Here is a 22,567-nt window from a genome sequence, read left to right as displayed (position 1 = left end):
GGCAGCTCTTTTAGGTCTTGTGCTTAAACCACATGCTTAGGCTCTCATCTTATTATTCCAGACTCCACTCCAAGTTTTCATTGGTCATCTGTCATGGTTGTCATTTTATTCTGCATAAATGTTTACCCCCTCCCCTGCTTATCACTGGCATGTAAGACATGGACACAATAAAAAGACTTTAGTTGGGAAAAATGTCATGGCAAAAACTTTTGGCATATCATAAGATTGTACCAACAATGAATATAGGATGGTACTATAGTGTTTGGGCACCTCAAGATTCAGAACATCTGGTTAAAACTCAGTCAATCGCTGAACCAAAACATGGCAATTGTCCTACACTATATCCACCCCTCTATTTCTCCTTGCACAAAACACCACATGTTTTTATCTGCGTGACTTAGATTTAGGAAAAATGAGTTCCTAAATCTAAGTCACCCCCTTGGCTAAATCATATAACTGCTTTGTTCTTGAGATTAAACTTTACTCAAGATATGTCTGATACATTGAAGTTAATGGTGTCTTCAAAGATGTCATGCCACTGGCTAAGCAAGTGAAAACAGAGATAGACAAATGGGACTATCTTAAACTAAGAAGCTTCTGCTCCTCAAAAGAAACAGTGACCAGTGACCAGAATACAAAGACAGTCCACAGAATGCAAAGGATATTCACCTAATACACATCCGACAAGGGTTTGGTATCAAGGGTATACAAAGTACTGGTTGAACCCCACAAGAAGAAAACATCCAACACTATCAGAAAATGGGGCGATGAAATGAACAGAAACTTCATCAAAGATGAAATCCGAATGGCTAAAAGACACATGAGAAAATGCTCTACATCATTAATCATCAGGGATGCAAATCAAAACAACAATGAGATATCATTTCACATCACAGAGATTGGCCCACATTCAAAAGAACAAAAGCAACTGGTGCTAGTGCGGATGTGTCAAGAAAGGGACCCTCCTTCACTGCTGGTGGGAATGTCGACTGGTTCAGCCCTTCTGGAAAACAGTATGGACGATTCTCAAAAAGCTAGAAATTGAGCTCCCATTCGACCCAGCAATTCCATTCCTGGGAATATACCCTGGAGGAGCAAAAATGTACAGTTGAAGCGACATCTGCAGTTGTCTGTTCATTGCAGCACTGTTTACAATAGCTAGAATCTGGAAAAAACCTGAGTGCCTGAGAACAGATGACTGGTTAAAGAAACTTTGGTACATCTACACAATGGAATACTATGTAGCTGTCAGAAAGGATGAAGTCATGAAATTTACATACAAGTGGTACTACATGGAAAGTATCATGCTAAGTGAAATGAGTCAGAAAGAGAGGGATAGACATAGAAAGATGGCATTCATCTGGGGAACATAAAGTAACAAAATAGGAGACTAACACCCAAGAATAGCCAAGATAAGTACCAGGAGGATTACTCCATGGCTTTGAGGACAGCTGCACATGCTAGGGGAAAAGGCAGTTCAGATAGAGAAGGGAGCACCAAATAAAGGGTGTTGGGAGGTTCCTCTCAGGATGGGAAATGGGTGATGAGAGTAGACTATAGTCCAAACAAGATTGCCACTCAATGTCTCTTTTGCAAACCACAGCACTCAAAAGGAGAGAGATAACGAAGGGGAATGCCCTGCCACAGTGGTAGGGTGGGTTGGGGGATGGGGGGTGGGAGGGATACTGGGACTGGTGGTGGTGGAGAATGGGCACTGGTGGAGGGATGGGTATTTGATCATTGTATAACTGAAACCCAAGCACAAAAATCTGTAAGTCTACAACTGTACCTCATGGTGTTTCACTAATAAAAATTTAAAAAAATAAAAAGATATGTCTGTTAGGTGAATTTTTTGGCTCCTTTGCCTTTTGTCCTGTTCTAGGTCACAATGTGTTTGTAAAGCCAAGAGCTCCAGCAATTTCTTTTTGATCTTGAAACAATTATAAGAAATAAAAGTTATTAAAAAGAAAGATAGTTGTGTAGAAATAAAAGCTTGAAATCCCTGAAGAGCTGCTCTATCATCTATGGGCTGCCTCCGGACAGACATCTTTTATGTGAAAAATAAATAAAGAAGGCTAGGAAAGGCAAAGGCTAGGCTAAAAGGGTTGCGCATATTTTCATTATAGAGGCCCAGGTTTTATTCCTAGCACCATATGGTTCCCCAAATGCAATAAGGAAAAAATACCCCTCTCTAATTCACAGTGCTAGGAGTAGCTTCTGAGTAGTGTGGGTGTGATCCCCCAGAGAAGGAAAGAGAGAAGGAAGGAAGGAAGGAAGGAAGGAAGGAAGGAAGGAAGGAAGGAAGGAAGGAAGGAAGGAAGGAAGGGAGGGAGGAAAAAAGAGAGAGAGAGCAGTGTTACATATGATATTGGTTGTAGACCCTTAACACATTTCTTAATCTCTAATACCTATTAAATAAGTATATGTGAATATAAAAGTACCCAAGTTATAAGGTTGTTTTACATAAGATGAAATATGAAAAATACTTGAGTCGGAGCCTGTGCATATTAAGTTCTTCACAAATAGAAATTATTCATCTGATTGAAGATCCCTGATATTTAAGAACCTAACAGTTTCAATAACCGAAAAGTGTCTAAAAAGTTTCTCAGCGTGTTATTATTTTTAATTGTCCTCAGGTGTGAACTTGAATCATGCCCTCTGAAAAGCAATGAGTCATTTAACTCACTTGGGAAGTGGGATATATCTTTCAGTATTGCTTTTTCTCTTCTGTGCTCATGTAGCAACGCATTCTTGGTATGACTAAAACATTGTTTCTTCATGAAAACAACCTAAAAAAAACCAAATGTCACTGCCAATGATAGTAATACAGAAAATATCTAAAGCCCAATAAGGAAATTTGGTGAAATTTCCTATAGAAAGTCAATATTTTGGCTATAGTTTTAAAACCCTGACAAGACTATATCAACCCTATGTTCCATACAGAGTACTATAGTTAGAAATTATTGCATATGATCCACTATCAAAATCGGCAAGTAACAAAAGGTAAAATAACTAAAGTGGGATAAAATCTATAAAAGCATAATACAAGGCAGGCCTTTTGCTTCAGAAGAGTCTCAAGAGTGACGAAATTTTTGTATTCATATTCACCTACTCTCTCCAAAAGACTTGAGACTTTTCACAATAAAAGGTACAGAATCTAAATTATTGACAAGGGGAAATAATCATGAAAGGGAGTAGTTGAGAAGGAAGAATAATTCTAATCAGACAGTCGACTTCCTGCTCTACAGATGTTATCTTCAGTGATTTCAGTTAGGTTAGAAGGAATGCTCATGGAAGACCACATGGAGAATAAGGAGGAATGCCCTCTGGGCTGGCCCTCTGGATCATTCCTTCAGATGATCTTGCCACCCTCTGTCGTGCTCTGTGTCCATAGAGACTGACCTGATGGTTGTGGAGCCTATAAGCTCTCTTATCTTTTGAATCCAACCAGTGAGGAGTCCAACTGGAAGACGGAGAAAGATAAGAGATGAAGAGTTAGCTTTATTCTCTGGTTCCCTCTCTGTGAGATTGCCTAAAACATCTGCATCCTCAGACACCAGTTTACTACTCAGAACAGCTTGCATTATATGACTCGCTTTGCATGTCTCTAATCTTCTTGCTTCCCTTTGAAACCTAAAATAAGTATGCCACACCAGATTAAAAAAGACAAATATAACTTGGTCAGATAAATATTAATTTCAGATGAACAATGAAGCTTTTAATATAATATGCCCCATGCAATACTCAAGGCCACATTTGTACTAAGAGATTATTCATTGTTTATCTGAAATTTAAATTTAACCAGGCATGTAATTTTTCTGGCAGTCCTACCCTAAGGGTACTGTCAGCTGCTAATCTGGGGTTCATGCTGATTTTCCTACAACCTGCCCAAACCTTTGGAATGAATCCCCTTGTCTATAAGCCATCCTTGAATTATTCTGATGTGAGTGTGCCATCTGTTTTCCCTCAGGATCTTGATACAGCCATCATATTCCTTAGTTTATTGCCGTCAAGGTCACTTCTTCTTAACTATTTCTGATATGCTATTTCTTTCAGAGGAATTGCACAAGTGTTCTATGGAGGAGAGTCCAATCAGACTAAAAGGAATTCTTTACTCTCCAGAAAACAGATACACAAATGACAAAACTGACATCTTAGCATAATACTTAAGGATCCTGATTTAGGTTCTTGTATTAATATATCTTAACATGGATTTATCTAAAAGTAGAGCCTGGAACAAAGGCTTATTTGTAGGTAGCTTATTTCTGAAATTGACCTCCCAAAGTAGGGGTGCATAATAAGCAGATGAAACAGAAAAGGGAGATCCAATTGTAAGAGAGTGCTATTAAATTGACTTTAGGAAACTGGAGTTCGATTCTCCCTAGGATCTTCTAGAGACACTCCTTAACACCACTCAGATCATCTCTGCAGAGACTAGTAGGAGAGAATTTATGTACCTGTGTACTTCAGTGGACAAGAGTAGACTCATGCATACCCTGTATTTCCATTAAATATACAGCAGTACAGACCCAGTTCTCAGTACATCTACTCTGCAATATCTCAAGGCATAAAGCAAAAAGTACTGCAAGAAGCCTGGAGTGAAGTATTTCCCAGTAATATATTGTCACTCTAAAGGTGATCAAAGCACTGGCTGGAATCAAGAGAATTTTGAAGGAGTGATCAAAATGTATTCCGTGCCCAATGGAAGGCCACTCACTGTATGGAGGTGAGCATAAATTTATGCAGATCGCTGCTAAGATATTAATGAAGACATTAAGGAGTTCACAACATTTCGGATATATGCCTTTGCTAAGATGAGCTGTAAGGAGGAATTGATGTAATTAGCAGCTACTGAAAGTCAGATACTCTGTAGCACAGAAATTTCTTGGGTGAAGCTTACTTAAGAAGAGCCAAACAGAGCTCTTCCTTATGATTTCTATGTATCCTTGAATTGTTATGCTGCACCATGCCTGAAGTTTTCCAAGTAGACATCGGAAAACTCTGTAAGTGGACATAAATGGGAAATTTCTGGCCTCTCCACATTAGTTGCAGTTCAGAGGCAATTACTCCAGTTCAGAACAAGAATTTCAAATTCCAGTAACTATTACGTCTGAGTAGCAAAATTATTGCTTTGTGTGGGAATCGAAAAGCTTTCTGGATAGAAATATGGCAAAATCTACTGGGCATTTTACTTTCCTCACAGCCAAATGATCAACCTCAGTTCAGGTAGTTTTCCATAATAAACATGAGTGGAATAAAAAATCATAGTGAATATCTTCGATCTTCCCTTGTTTCTGTAAAAATATGTAAGACAAAAAGACTCCAACTCAATTTAAGCAATTATTATTGTTCATCCTTAAACTCAAACCACTCACTATGGCATGGTTTATAGGAAAAAACAAGATGATAAGTAGGTAGATAGAAGATCCAGTGATTAGATTTGGTTCAATTATTGAGAACTACCAGCATAATAATTTAGTCATGAATCGTATTATGACTTACAGACCTGTCTGGTTGTTTTCAGTAGTGAATAAACAAGTTCTAGTCTGATTCATTTTCTAGTTAGTGATGGTAGATAACTCTCATATCTTAACTGAGCATATGACTTCTCCCACACAATGAGCCAGAACAGAGTTTCTGATCAATTACTGTGGAAACTGTGTGTTAGCTCAAATTATTATCATCATTGCATAATTTAAATTTACATTTTCTGACAAATAAATAAACCTGAGAAGTATTTTCAGTACATTTCTTCTCCATATAAAAATAAAATATGGTCACAGTAATTTAAATTATGTAGTGTCCTTCTGCTCATAATTTCAAATTTCACTCTCATATAGATATAAAAATATCCTTGAAAAACTATTGTAATTAACATTTTAAATAAAAGAGGAGCATAGTGCCCTAGGACTTAAAAAACAAAACAAAACAAAATCATGATTCTCCTCTACTTTTTTCATTCTTTCTGTATTAAGAAATGTTGGAAATTATATTACCCGTCAACTCACAGGGGTCTCAAATATTTGGGAAATACTTAAGACCCCACTTTATAATTAGCTTCATATAGTAGGAATCTATCGCTGGAGCGATAGCACAGCGGTAGGGTGTTTGCCTTGCACGCAGCCAACATGGCCGACCTGAGTTCGATTCCTCCGCCCCTCTCGGAGAGCCCGACAAGCTACCGAGAGTATCTCGCCCGCACAGCAGAGCCTGGCAAGCTCCCCGTGATGTATTCGATATGCCAGACACAGTAACAACAAAGTCTCCAACAGAGACGTTACTGGGCCCGCTCGAGCAAATCGACGATCAACGGGAGAGCCTATCCTACCAACAGGATAAAATTACATTATGTACATTGAGAGAGTTGAAGAGATTGTACAGTGGGTATGGCAACTTGTTTTGCATGAGGTTAACCTGGGTTTGATCCCCAGCACCCACTTGGTCCCCCATACCCAAACAGGATTAATACCTGAGTACAGAGTCAGGAGGGAACCCTGAGTACTGCTGGGTGTGGATTCACAAAAACAAACAAAAACACCAACAAATTATACACATTGAGTTTCATTTCAGCCACCGTAGTTGTATAAGACTACAATGATTGTACTTCACATGCAGGAAATTTTTTAGTTCGTGTTTACTTTCTTTGATATGTCAGCTACTAGTGTTCCTTCAAAATCCTTACATGCTGTAAGTTTGCTATAATAAATTATGATCATGTTATAATAAAAAAGTCATGATCATTTTATAATAAAATCATGAGGATGCTGAAGAGATACTACAGATGTCAAGGTGTTGGTCTTGCATGTACTAGATCCAGTTAAATTTCTGACACTACATATTTTCCTATGAGTTCCCAGAGCTACCCCTTATCACAGATCCAGGAGTTGCCTCTGAGTACCACAAGGGGAGTCCCATCAAAAAAAAAAGTCCCCACCAAAAGAGTAAATCATGATTAGAGGCACCAATAAGGTCAAATAATTGATATATCTATGAATATGATTGTCAGTTCATATGATTTTAAAGAATCCCAAGTATAATTTTCCTCCAAATTCTCTTAGATTATAAATAGTTGTTTATAATCTATAATAATATGGAATTATATAGAATATATAGAATATATAATAGCAACTAAGGTAAAATAGTCACATAATTTGATACCTCTGTGATCTGTGGTGCTATATTCCTTTTTAAGCCTAGAACTATATAATAGTAAAAATGGCTGAAAAGTATAATAGAGTGACTGTGAAAAATGAGGGCAGATAAAAGGGAGAGAAATGAGGACAGAGAGAGAGAGAGAGAGAGAGAGAGAGAGAGAGAGAAGAGGAGACGTTTGTGGGAAAGTCATTATTAATGTGGAGTCAGACCTATGTTTTCCCATCTCAAGTCCAGAGTTTGGAAGTTTTCACCCCTGCTCTTCTGACAATAAAAACTATACAAAATTAAAGTGGTGACTTTTATTGGATATAATAGACAGTTTCTAGGCATATTCTACCCTGAGCTCTGAAAGGATGAGGGCATTCAGAGAGACCCAGTCAAGGTCTGCAGAATCCACCAATAAAGCTGCTGAAATCCTAGACTGATAGAAACACTTCAATAATCATTTTGATGGTTATTAGATATTGATAGTTGAAATCATGTATCCAAGAAAAAAATCCTAAAAGTTATTTATGGAAATCCAACCAGGTTCTCAGGATGATCCAGTAGAGATGTGTCTATGTCCTAAGAAGGGGAAGCATCATGATTTATATCAAAGCTTCTCTATAATTAAGTTTTATTTTCACAAAGAAAAAAACTTTGTCAGATCTTATCCCAACTGAGAGAAGGGCTTTCCCCTTCATTATTATCTTTTATAGCCCTTAATGTAAGTCCTTGTTCACATAAGAGCACTGTACTGTATGGCACTGCATTGCACTATCATTCTGTTGTTCATCAACTTGCTCGAGTGGACCAGTAACGTTTCCATTCCTCCCAGTCCTGAGATTTTAACAGCTCTCCTCTCATTCTTCCCAACTCTGCCATATTGGAGGCTTTTTCAGGGTCAGGGGAATGAGACCCATTATTATTACTGTTTTGGCATATTGAATATGCCATGGGTAGCTTGCCAGGTTTACATAAGAGAGAGAGAGAGAAAATACAAGTCAACAAGGGTTAAATTTTCTATAAAGCAGAATGGAAAGGAGTAGTATGTAAAAATATATACCTCTGGAGAAACTAGCTCTGGGAAAAGCTTCTGAGCACCAAAATTCTAAGTCACAGACCCATGAAGAGATTTAGATTGGATGAGATAACAGAGCATTCCCATTTCACGATACCTAATTTAGTCAACATATCAGTATCACAACCTGTGAACTACAGATTCTTTCTGAGAACAATTACTTAAGTAATACAATGGTACTCAATCATAGATAATTTATATTATCTCACAGACCTGAGTTCTATCACAGTCACCAATGTTAGTGACACTTCTTCATTCAGACATGGAAAAAGATAATAACTGGTCTTTTATGTTAACAAATAACACAACTCTGAGGAATTTACGTGCATCTGGATGAATACCTGACCTCCACAAAATGCCATAGCAATAAATTGTTATATGGAGCTCACCACCTCTCCTTCTGGGCTCTTTCTTTGCCACTACCAACTGACCACACTGTGATCAGTGGTGGCTTCCTATTTTTTTCTTCACCACAAGCATCTACAACCATAGAAACAAAGAAGAAGCCAGAGTGCTACCTGAAATAAAACCAAAAAAAGCTAACCCAAATGTATATTCAGAAAATTCTGCAGGTGATTCTTATAAAAATATATGTCTATCAAGGAGACAGACAGCACAAAGGTGAAGGAAAGTTAACACTGGTGATAAGATTGATATTGGAAAATTGTTTGCCTGAAACTCAACTATGAAAACTTTTAAATTGTAGTACCTTAATAAAAACATAAATAAATAAAACTAGAATTGTATTGTTAAAAATGGAACCACTAAAAAAATACACTCCGAAGAGCACACTTAAAGGACAGAAAAGTTCAACAAAACAGAGAAGCAGGTCCAAGATATTAGAAAAGAAACTACCTCAACATAACAAGAGTTCATATATGACCAACCTATAGCTAGTATCAATTTCAGTAGTAAAAGAAGATGAATATTTTTCTCTAACATTTGGATCAATACAAGTGTGAACACTCTGACTACTAATACTTTTGGAAGTCTTGGCCAGAACATTAGTCAAGAAAATGATCTAAAAATAATCCAATTTTAATAATCCTAGGAGTAACCCAACAAAGTTATTAAAAGACCTGTATACTTAAAAATGGATTGACAATATTAAAATAAACAGTAAAAATAAATAAACAGTCCATGATCATGGGCAGAAAATATAAACAATAAAATGACCATCTTACCTAAAGCAATCTACAAATTCAATAGTATTACTGTCAAAATATAAATAAAATTATTCAAATAAATAAAACAAAAAATTCTAAAGTACATATGAAACTGCAAATGACCCCAAATTGCCAAGAAAGTGAGTGAAAAAAAAGTAGAGATATTGTGCTCTTTGTCTTCAAGCTATATTACAAAGAAATAGAAATTAAAAGAACTTGGTATTAGATTAAAAAAAAAGACACACAAACCAATGAATTAGAATGTACAGAAATAAACCATGTAGGCAGATATCAAGTCTACTATAACGAACCCTAGACTATATAGTGGAGAAGTAAATCTTCAACAAATAGTGATGGGAAAATTGGACAATCTCATGAGAAAAACAGGAAGAAATTAGATCACTACTTATCATAAATTAATACAAACTGTAACTCAAAATGGATTATATCTGAAACCATAAAATTTATGTAAGGAAATATAGATTATATATCTGATATGCATCAAATATATTTGATCATTATATTGATAAAATAAACACAATAAACAAATGAGATTACATAAAACTTCAAAGTCTTCTACACAGAGAAAGAAACTACCAAACAAAAGAAACTACCAAAACAAACACTGGAATCTGGCAGCTGGGAGAAATGTCTTCATATCACACACTGATTAGGGGCTGATATCTAAAGTATATCAAGAACTCACAGGACTCAATATTGATAACCAAAAGTAGGCAACGCAAATAATGAGAAAAGAAATCCAAATAAACACTTTGTCAAAAAACTGTATAGGTGGCTCACTGATAAATGAATAAAAAATGATCAGTGTAATTTACTATTAAAGAAATAAAATCAAAACCACAATGGGATGTCACCTCACACTAGTAAGACTGACCTACATAAAAAATGTTTCAAAATAATTGTAGGCAAAAAATGTAGAGTAAATAAAAGCTTGTTATATTGTTGGTAGGAATGTAAATTGATGCAGAATCATTGAAAATAGCACATAGGAATATACATTTTTTAAATTAAAATACCATATGATCCAACAATACCAGTCTTAGGCATTTATCTAATGAATAATAAAACATTAACTCAAAACCTGAACTTAACCTTAATACCTATTGTTAGATGGTTGAATACTGAAGCTGTGCTATATGTACTCAGTTGAAGACTATTGCCACTTAGAAAGATGAAATTATATTCTTTGTGACAAAATGAAGTTAGAGATGATTATAGATAACTGAAATATGAGAGGAATTTATATAATACTGGATGGTTTTGCTCATAAAGAACATGAAAAATGAAGGCAAACTCACCTCTTCTGAATAAAAACAATAAAACAAATAAAAATTATGATGGCACTAGAAGGTGGGTAGTATGGATTGAAGGCTCTTTTTGGTGGTGGGATAATACTGAAACTTTGAATCCTGTTTACTTGTAGAGATATTAAGCTATACATCCAATACTAAATTATTATGAAAGGGGAGTGTTAAGTTGTGATAAAGGGAAGGCAGAGCCATTCCTGACCATCTCATATGTTTCTAGTCTTCTAAGCAGACCAGGGGTTTTCTGGTATAAAGATGTTGAGAATCAAAGTTGTTGACATCGCTGTAAGATCTTTGTATGGTGTTAGTAGACTTGCTTAGATTAGTTGTTAAAAAATCTCTCTTAGTTATCAGAGCTCACTGTTAGTTTCAGGAGAATTTTCTAAAATTAATCACCCTACAGCCATTTGAATGATTCAATAGGTGGTATCAGTTACTGAATTGGCCAATCCAAACCAGGTTATTCTAGAAGACTCTAAAGTGTCTTTTCTTGTGTTACATGAGCAAGTTCTACCAGTTCAGCACTAGTCATTTGCAACATATACTACTCAGGTAGAACAACTATCTGCTTGACATCCTGAGTAGCAATAAATGGTACTTCCAACACAAAAGAAAGTTTTGCTGAGGTCTTTTGTAAATCTTGAAGAAAAGAAACCCTGAACTCATATGCAAGATGGACAATACCATTTAGAATCCTCTAATTTAGGAGCAACAGAAATTCAGTTCAAATTATCAGAAAGGAAAAGAGGGATTTAGTGACTTGAGTAACAATGAAGGTAGGATAGAAATAGTTTCAAGAATGAGTAGGACTGGAGCCAAAGTGATGGTACAACAAGTAGGGTGTTTTCCTTGCATGTGGCTGATCTGGATTCTATCCTCAGCATCCCATATGATCTCCAGAGCACTGCCAGGAGTGATTCCTGAGTGCAGAGCCAGGAATATCCTCTGAGCACCACTGGGTGTGACCCAAAATGACAAAAATATTAGAAAATAAAAAACAGTGAGTAGGACTTACATTTTATGTCCAGGAATGTCTTATTTTCTAGATATTCTTCCTAAATTTGGTGATCAAAGAACTCACTGTAATCCTGGCCTCAGAATATTGTGCTACAAAAAATTCCAGCAGAAAAAGTTCATTTCTCCCAGAGTCCATAGGGAAAGACTTGGTCACATGCCCACTTCAGATTAATCACTATTTCCAGAATAAGGGCTACAGTGATGGTCTTAGAATTCTTTAACCTAAGAAAAATTGGAATTTTGCCCAAGATAAAGAGAGAGCTTGAAACAAAAGACAAAATAAAAAAGGAGATAACAAAACAGATATTCACTATGTGTCATCCTCTGGCTTTCTAGCATGCACATTTAATCTTTACCCATATATCTTTCACATATATCTTCACACATATCACAAAATATTTGATCACTTTCTCCCTATATTAGTAGGTAATCAGAAGAGCACATCCAAATGCAGCACTCACAATTTTGAACATTGCCTGACTAAGTCCATATACAGCTTCTCAAGGCAATTCTACCTAAGAATAAATAAAAATATAACTTCATACAATATACCTAATGTGAAATACTATAGAGTAATAGCTATTGAAACCTCCATTTGATAAATGAAAGAGAAAATTATAATTATATGAAATTATAATTATATGCATATATATTATATACGCATAGTCTGCTTCTGAAGAATGTATACTCGTAAAGCTAGAGGGATTTTATGGAAATCCAGTTCTATCCCTAGTCCTATTAACAAATTAATTACTTTGGTTATTGAACTCAAAAGCTCTTCTTGAGATGGATATAGAGAAAACTCTGTAGTCTCATTAGTATATCAATTCTCAAGACCCTGTTATGTGGGTTTGGGTATTGTCTTTGGGATTGAGCATCACAGGTTCCTTTCTTGATCTGTTTTTTTATTTTTATTTTTTGAGGGAGAAGATAATTCCTTAAAACTTCAGTAAATTGTTAGTGGAATCAGTTCTGGAGAAACTTCATTAGCTTGGAATCAAAGCCAAAAACGTTGGCCAGTAACAATTTGTAAATATGAATCCTGACTTTCAGTTTCTGTCTCTTAGCAACAAACCTTGGTCCTCTGCCCATGCTTCTTAGCTCTCTTTTTTAATGTATCTATCTTGTCTCTTTTTGAGAACCATATGAGAAAGTAAACAGAGTGTGACAGCAAATTTGTCTCTGACCACCAAGCCATTGGATAAAGTCTTTGTAGAGTGATAATTATTATCTTTATTTAGCAGGTAAATACAGAGCAGGAATAGCAGTATTTAGTAGAGATTTTTGTATTCCACGAAGTTTCCTTGTTCTAAATTGAGAATTGGGTAGATATTTTGGATATTTTGGCATTTGTAATTGCACAAATACACAATTATCTGACCTGTGGTAGTCCTAGACTTCTGAGCTCACAGGGCTCATAAAGCATTTTACAACTTAATTATCATAGTGTTTAATTGCATCCACTACTTTCCTCTTGCTTTACATAAGAAAGAATATCACAAATTGCCCACCTTTCTCTTTATATAAAAATATCTTCCCACATTTGCCTTTTAATTTCTTTTACTTCAGGTAGTAGAACAGAATCTTTTTTGTCTTTTTTTTTTTTTTTGGTATTCCCTTTATACTGTCATTTTACTTCTTGAAAGAGATCTGTGGGTGGATGAGAGTAGAGTTAAACTGGTGGAATTAAGAAAGAAAACGATGACCCTTAAGGTGTAGCAGAAACCTTGGATGGAGGAGTAAAAGTTACAGAAATGTGATTATGATAAGTTTATCAGAAAAGAATTGAAGTTCTAGAGAAGATAGTCACACTGCAAATTCTTTATGGATAACTAAAATGAGGAAATGAAAGAGTACTGTTCATAGAGGGTCAGTTGTAGAGGACTTGGGAAGACTGAAATGGTTTTGTGTAATACTATTTTGTGGAATGCATTTTCATGAGAATTCTTTGTTTTGACATCTTTGTGGTCAAAGAACCACAATTGGTCAAGTTTGAAACCAATGTCACATTAAAGTGAACTATTTGGTAGTTCAAAATTAGCTGAGTATCTACCATGTGGCAGGTACTGTGACAACAGAACTAAGAGGTATGCCCTGCTGACGAGAAACACTATCTGGAAATGAATTTCTTTAAGCATACAAAGATGTCACTGATTTATTTGTTGATCAATCTGTACATAATGCTTACTGTGAGTCAGTCACTGGGCTGGGCAATTAGAAATATGGGCCAGCAACAACAAACTTTTCTTTAAGTCTTGGCATTTCTGGTACAAGAGAGAGTCTGCCAATCAGATAATCACACAAGTAATTAAATAATTGCCTCTGTTCCAGAGCTATGAAGGCTCAGGGAGCTTTGGAGCCAAACATTTGATACAGCCAAAGAACTCTGCTTTGTTGGGATGTAAAAGATTAGAAATTGAGTCAAAGAGATAGCACAGTGGGTTAAGGCACTTGCCTTGTGCATGCTGACCTGGGTTTAATTCCTAGCAGCTCAGGAGTAAACACTGAACACTGCTGGATGTGACCCAAACAAAACAAAAAACAAAACAAAAAAAAAACAAAACAAAAAGATGACTATTATATTAGGGATTGACTAGGCATAGGGTCATAAAGAATCCTCTGAGCAAAAGAAATAACTCCTTTGAGGTCAGGGTGCAATGAGAGCAGGTTTATAGTAAATTGGTAGGGTGAAATAGCATCTATGCCATAACTCATAAGGCACACAGAAGGGTTTGTCTTTTTCTTAAGATAATGAAGTTGCACATATTTGAGATAAAAATTTTCTGTAAGAGCTACTTTCCAATGGGTGGAGAACCTATCAATAAAATGTAATATTTGGGTTAGACCCTATGAAATTAAAGGATATATTTCTAGTTTTTCATAATTAGATAAAAAATTCCTAGTGATGCAAACTATATAAAAATAAACAGGAATAAGGGAACTTGGCTATATTAGGAAAACATGAAACAAAGCACGTGATGTTTTTAGTTGTGGGGTGATGAAGGCTTGGGGATTGCCCAAGGAAGAGTTCAAGATAGTGTCAATAATTGAAACTTTGGCAGATGAGGTAGTTAAGAGAACTAAAAACATATGCCAAAAGAAGAAAACCTTGGGGCTGGAGTGATAGCACAGTGGGTAGGACGTTTGCCTTGCACGCAACTGACTCAGGTTCCATCCCAACATCCCATATGGTCCCCTGAGCACCACCAGAAGAAATTTATGAGTGCAGAACCAGAAGTAACCCATATGCTTTGCCGGGTGTGACCCAGAAAGCAAAAAAAAAAAAGATTAAGTAATAATTTATTTGAATGTCTGTGTCGGGATAATCAACTCTATTCCATTGGTCTGTGGGTCTGTCTCTATTTTAATACCATGCTGTTTTAATTAATACTGCTTTGTAGTACAGTTTGAAGATGAGGAAGGTGATGCCTAGCTTCTGCATCTCAAAAGAAATAGTGACCAAGATACAGAGACAGCCTACAGAATGAGAAAAAATATTCATCCAATACCCATCAGATAAGTGGTTATATATTATATATTATCTAATATATATGGCATATTATCTAATATATATAAGGCATAAACTTATATCCAACATTTACAAGTTTCTTAGAACTTTATAAGAAAAAGATCCTCCAACTCCATCAAAAAATGGGGAGAGGAAATGAACAGAAACTTTCTCAAAGAAGCACAAATGACCAAAAGACACATGAAAAAATGCTCTACATCACTAATCATCAGGGAGAGGCAAAGCAAAACAATAATGAGATATCACCTTATATCATAGAGACTGACATACAACAAAAAGGATAAGAACCACCAGTTCTGGCACGAATGCAGGGAGAATGGGATTCTCATTGATTGTTGGTGGGAAGCCACTTAGTTCAGCCTTTTTGGAAAACAATAGGGAATTCCTCACAGAACTAGAAATTGAACTAGAAATATGACTCTACAGTACAACTTCTGGGAATATACCCCCAGGCTGCAAAAATACACAGCCGAAATGACATCTGCACTTGTATATTCATTGCAGCACTGGTCACAATAATCAGAATTTGGAAACAACCTGAATGTCTGAGAACAGATGACTCATTAAAGAAGCTATGGCATACTTACACAATGGGATATCGTACAGCTGTTAGAAAAAATGTAATGAAATTTGCTTATAAATGGATGAAAACCGAGTGTATCATGTTAGTGAAATAAGTCAGAAGGAGAAGGACAGTCATAAAATGACAGCACTCGTTTGTGGGATATAAAAAAGAAAGAAAATAAACAAAACAAAACACAGTCAGAGACTAACATCCAAGGAAAGTAAAAACAAGGGTCAGGACAAATGTCTGGAAGCCTGCTTCAAGGGCTCGGGGAGAGAGAGGATGGGACAGAGAAAGGACCATTATGACAATAAAGGTTGAAAAGGGGTCTCTCTGGATGTCGATGTGTGTTGAAAGTGGACAATTGACAAACATGATGATTCCTCAGTATCTGTATTGCAAATGATAGTGCCCAAAAGGAGGGGGAGAGAGAGAGAGAGAGAGAGAGAGAGAGAGAGAGAGAGAAAGAGAGAGAGAGATGCCTGTCATAGATGCAAGCTGGGGAGGGTGGCAAGAGGGATATTGTTGGTGGGAAATGTACACTGACAGAGGACAGGTGTTGGAAAATTGTATAACTGAAACTCAATCATTATAGCTTTGTAACTGTATCTCAATGTGACAGCGATTCAATTAAAAATAAATTAAAATAAATGTTAATTTTTTTTAAAAAATATGGAGAAGTAAAGTAAAGGCAGGCATGAAAGGAAAAACAAAATCTGTTAACCTAAAAAGGAATTGAACTAGAGTTTTGGTTTTCCTGTACTTGCCAAGAATTGTCCTCTCCCTACTCTCTAGGTATTAAGGTAGGCAATATTGTCTCTATCAGCAGAATTGGTCTCTTTGTCTCTAAGATTCTGGTTCTGGGAAGAAATTAGAGGGATATCTAGAATGGCAATTTATCTGCAAGTTGCTCCCATTTCTGCTCTTCATAGGTATTGTCCCAGAACCTTTCATTTGTTCCCAATATTCAATTACCAAGATTTGCCTAAAGATCTTAGGGGCTGGAGTGCTAGCACAGAGGGTAGGGCCTTGCATGCAGCTGACCTGGGTTCAATTTCTCCGTCCCTCTCAAAGAGCCCAGCAAGCTACCGAGAGTATCCCGCCAGCGCAGCAGAGCCTGACAAGCGCCCCATGGTGTATGTGATATGCTAAAAATAGTAACAACAAGTCTCACAATGGAGACTGTACTGGTGCCCGTTCGAGCAAATCGAACAATGGGATGACAGTGCTACCCTAGAGATCTTGGTCCTAAATCACATAAAATAAACTTTCATTTTTAAGTTTCCTGTTCTGGGTTTTTTAATCCCCCCCAGGATTCTGCCCCAAGTCCTTCACATGTCATTTACCTATAACCAAATCAGACATCTTTTGACTCTTGGGAAAAGTCAATATGGATCTTTCCACAAATCTCTCCACTAATTATCCAGGCAATTTGGGTCTTCCTTGTTATTTTTACCATTTTGTCTCCAAGGACCCTCCCATATGATGACACTAAATCCACCTAACATGAGAGTCACAACTAATTCTTTCTAGAAACCCTAAAGCTGCTATCTTAACTGGTCCACAGTAACCCATTCACATTTTCTCTTAAGAGTATGAGAGAATGAAACATACAGAGCCTTTCAAACATAAATTAAGAAAATGTTCCAGTGTCCCCTGCATCCATTTAATAGCTGACTCAGAAAAATAAAAAGATAATGCTGTTATGTGTCTTTCCAATCAACTTCATAACTCTTAAAAAGAAAATTAAGTCTTTTTTCAAGTAAAACAGGACTTTTTAGAATTTCATAAAATAACATAGATAATATCTAAGCTGAAGAGTTAATGTAGAGTAAGTGCTCATTGAAGATTATTATTAAATCTTATAGTGAAAACACATCTTTGCATTACTTTTAATTTCATATTATTGGGGGATTTGCTTGCATGACAACTGTCTAACAAGCCAATAAAAATACAGTACTCAAATCAAACTTTGGAAATTTTTTAGTAAAAAGTCAAATTATGTATTAGACTTTGTAGGCAGCATGGCCTCTATTACAATTATTCAAAACTGTATTTGTGGTTTTAGGTAACTCATAGTGATCAAATGAGCATATCTATATCCCATCTAAATATTATTTTAAGAAAATGAACCAGACTATTTGGTCAAAGTTTGCCAATGTTTGCTTGTCATACAATATTAACTATGAATTAATGAATTTACTTATTCCACAGATACTCATAGTATCCAAATATTATGTTGGATACTGGGCATAAAATGGTAAGCCAAAGAAACAGTTTGTGATTTATTGAGATAACTGCTAAAAAAAGGAGATGGAAATTACAAAAGTACTCATATATGTAAGTTATAAGCATGGCTAGGGCGATTTAAAATGTAGATAGTGTTATAGAATACTTGACAAAGAGGCATTTGTCTACTTGTATATTTGGTGGACATTAGCTTGAGAAGTTTCTCTAGAGAAATGCTGCTTAAACAGAGATTTGAATAATGAGAATAAATGATTTAAATTGTGGTCATGTTTTCTAGGCAAAAGATTCAGTCTCTGTGATGAAATAAAAAAACCATTAAAGATTCAAACTACTGAGCTAAGTCTATAGTGTTCAAAGTACATGCAGCAATAGGAATGAGAGTGAAGGAAAAGAAAAAGCTTGTTGGTCCAAAGAAGCATTGAATTGGTTTAAGATGTGACTAGGAGCTCTATTGAGGATTACGATCTCCAGCTCATGGACAATGATTAGTCAATCACCAGCTTTAAAACATGAGCAGATTTACATACTGAAAAAAAAGTATCAATTCTGCTAAGGTGTTGAAAATAGAGTAGGTCAGGGTGTCTGGGACATACAATACTGCGATGAGAAAAAATTTCAATTTAGAGCTAGATCATGCTGTTGAAAGCCGGAGAATGGGAGGTTTAATGATTTGCAAGTAAAATTCTTCTCTGCATCACAGAAAAATAATTTAAACTCTGGTGTACAAAAAATGAAGAAAAGAATGAGTGTATTTAATCAATGTCAACTTTTTTTTTACCTTCTCAGTGTGTTTCTCTTTCAGAAGCAAAATGCAGATGAATTTACATAAAAGTTTACTCACACACAGTTCTACTGACCTGCCGACTCAACTTGTTTTCAACTTGACTTAATTTCCACATTTGAAATAATTTGCCACAAAAGCATATAGTTTAAACAAGAGAGAAGCTTTTCTACAATCTAAAGTATTATTAATCAAAACTTTCAAAGAAAAAATATTTTCAAAGATTAAAAATAGATAACTGGAGTTCTAGCTTGGTTAACCATAAAATGAGTTTTAAATAAATCATTTTTAGATTACTTAAATTAGCTGTGTTATCCTTGATGACAGCAAAAACTTCCAAGGCCTAAAACAATACTGTTTAACAGGCTGCATCTGCCCTTGAGGAAACAGTTGGCTTTTTAAGAGATGTTTTAAGCTGTCACAGCTGGGAAAGTTGACATTGCTCCTGACATCTAGTTTAAAGAAGTCAGGGATGTTGATCTACAAACATACACCAGATCTTCTTCCAACAAAAAGTTAGCCAAACAAAGATGTTAATCATGTTAATAGGGTAGAGAATCGTTAGTCTCCAACAATGTTACTCTCAAATCCCCTTCAACTTTGTCTACTTCAAACATTGCTTTCTTGTTCTATTGTTTTCCTCTTTTCTTTCTTCTTCCCTTCAGTCTCCTCTCTTCTTCCTTTTCACTGCTTATTTTTTATACTAATGTCAATTTTGTATAATCTAACACTTAAGGATATTAGCTTCTCTTTATATAACTCAAGTTTTCACCGCTTTTGCTTCTATTTCATTATTAAAGCATGCCTTTAAGCAAGTATATTAAACCAAAACCTATTAAGATTGAGGTTGATATATATGAGTGAGAATATATCCTCGAAATATTCTCCAGAAGGACCTGAGATTCTAATGCAGAAATACCTTCCACTATATTCAGTCAACCAGTATTTTTTTCAATACTTTCAGGGGTCTCAATATTGATTTATTTAGTCCACGCAGAGGCAGTTACAATTGGTGAAAAGTTCTTGTGTATTGAGCCAACATGCATTGTCTTAGTGGCATGTTTATCTTTGATATATTTTGTCTTTTGCAAAATCTGAGATGTCTTCCTTCTGCTAATTGACAATGGGTGGATCAGTAAAGACAAAGATTGTTCTCTTCCTGCTACACCTTAGAAGCCATAAATGATTCAGAGCTATGACAATGATTTGTAGCCAGAGTATACTCTCAATAAGGTTTGCTTATCTATCTACAACAATTTCTATTCTCTCATTTACCAAAGTGCAAATTCAATATACAAATTCATTCTTGTCTATCTTCTTTTTATTCAAGACTTCAATGACTTCCTAAGATGAAGCTCAATTTTCTTTAAATCTTCAGAGCCCCTGATTAATCTCTATTTCAATATCTTCCACTTTGCCATTTTTATCTTGTTCCACTACTGACTCCAGTCCAAATGCATTCTTAGGTTTGGTCATAATATAAATATAGTAGCCCCTTGAGTTCTCATGGAGTCCTCATTCTGCCCACAATGCTATTACCTTTATTTACTTGTCGAGCTCCTACATTGTCTTTAATCTAACCTTAATCAGAATTTCTCCTGGAAGGCTTCCCAAACTAAGTACATAACATCAGAATATATAATAAAACTTATTTATTTTGTAGTATTTGGGGTTTAATACCAATGTTGACTTTATTTACTAGATATAAAGAAAACCATGAGTTGGGTGTTCAAAAGAAGCTTGAATTTCAGGCTGTTTGAAAGAAAATGTTTAATCTATATGTAACTGCATGTCATGTACCAAACATTTAGAGGTTTTATTAAATATACAGACAGTTAAATTATGACAAAATAGCTAGAGAATGAAGTAGATAAGGAAAACTTCTTCAGCAAATGGTGCTGGGAAACTGGTTTTCTCCATTCAAAGGTTAACTCAAAATGAATTAAAGAGCATATCTTTAATTGTATCTGTAAGTATAGTATCTGTAAGATAAATTAAGGAAAACGTAAACAGAACTCTCCATAATACTTATTTCAGGGTTTTTTTCAGACGTTGAAACAAAGTGCCCAAGAACAATTAACTATAAAATATGGTATATAAACACAGTTCAGTTATGAAAAAAGACAAAATCTTCCAATTGTCTGAAACTTGGGTGGAATTGGAGGATACATGCTAAGTGGTGTGAGGTAAGTCAGAAATAGAAAGACAAATATAAGATGATCTCACACAAATTGAGAGTATAAGAAACAAATAAAAGGATTAGATAATCCCCCGCTGAAATAAAAACTGAGATATTGTCCACAAAACTGTGAACTGAGGATGAAAATGGTGAGAGGGGGAAGGATCCATGGTGTCATTGTAGAGGAATATTGACACCAGAGTAATGATGGCAATACATAGAAGTACTGCAAGTATAAAGCAGCAGGTATAAAGAAGTAATAATAATATGTATAAACCATGCTATCTCAATAAAAATAACTAGTTTGAAAAACACCTTTCCTTAAGTTAAAGATTTGAAAAAAATGGAAAAAATAAAGAAAATAGTGGGTATGGGTAAAAAATTTTTAAATACTTGGAACACGTCACTGTAGCATAGTACAATGAGCCACATTTATTCATACCAAGGTAAGCTCTAATAGTAATACTAACCTCTAAAATAACCTTGCTCATTAAACTAGACATCTTTTGTGCCACATTTTGTTTCTTCTGGTGATTTACTACAGTCATTTTTGCAGAAATCAAATGGTATAACCTTACCATAAATGACTCCACAGTTCAGGTCTAGTTCAGGTCTCAGACTTGTAGTTAACGTATCATGGGACATTTAGGGGGACCTGTGTAGGTTTCTGCTTGTGTATCTTAGAAATTTAAGAGATTTTCCACCCTGTAGGGAAACTCTGATCAATGATTGATAAATCTTGTGTTCTTTGACCAGTTCTGCCTTCGGCAAGCTATTCTTAAATACATATTAAACTTCCTTCAGAAGATCCTAGCTGCTTATAATAATGATCAAATACATTCTTTAGTAGTCTTCCTCTTTTTTCCGTTCATAATTCATGTTGTATGGGATCACTTCCAAAAAATATTGCCTGCACATAAATCCTTGCCTTGAGTACTCATTTTGTGGAGAACTCCTAAATGAGGCAATGGCATGGGATACTGTATAGGTCATGGGGAAGAACGGACTTAAACACATAGTTGACTGTAGTTTACTTAGTTCAAGAATTTATGAGCCTACTTGTGGAAAGCTGATTAAGTTCTGCTCATACTCAATTTATCCATACCTAATAACCAGAAACTGTGGATTTGTTACCTTAATATGGTGGTTTATAGCTGTGATTAAGACAACTGTCCTAAGATTATCTTGAGTTACCCAGGTGGTCCCTAAATGCATTCATAAGTCCTATAAGAGAGCAGAAGGAGGATCCAATTCAGAGAGAAGGTCATCTGATGCAGGAAGCAGAGATGAGAATGACAGCACTTTGTTTTTACATTTGTTTGTTCATGAGGGCAGGGGTGACTAGAGCAGTGATGTATGGGTCATTCCTGTCAATACTCAGGGATTACTCCTGTTTTTACACTTGAGGATCACTGCTGGCTCTCATGGTAGACCAATATGTGTGATGCTGGGAATCGAACCTGGATTGGTTGCTTGTAAGGCAAATGCCCTCTCTGCTGTTCTATCTTTCTCACTCCATCACAGCGCTTCAAAGAGA

This window comes from Sorex fumeus, unplaced genomic scaffold (assembly GCF_029834395.1).
Source record: "Sorex fumeus unplaced genomic scaffold, SorFum_2.1 ptg000014l, whole genome shotgun sequence".
In the NCBI taxonomy this organism is placed as follows: Eukaryota; Metazoa; Chordata; class Mammalia; order Eulipotyphla; family Soricidae; genus Sorex; species Sorex fumeus.
This window is presented reverse-complemented; position numbering follows the sequence as displayed.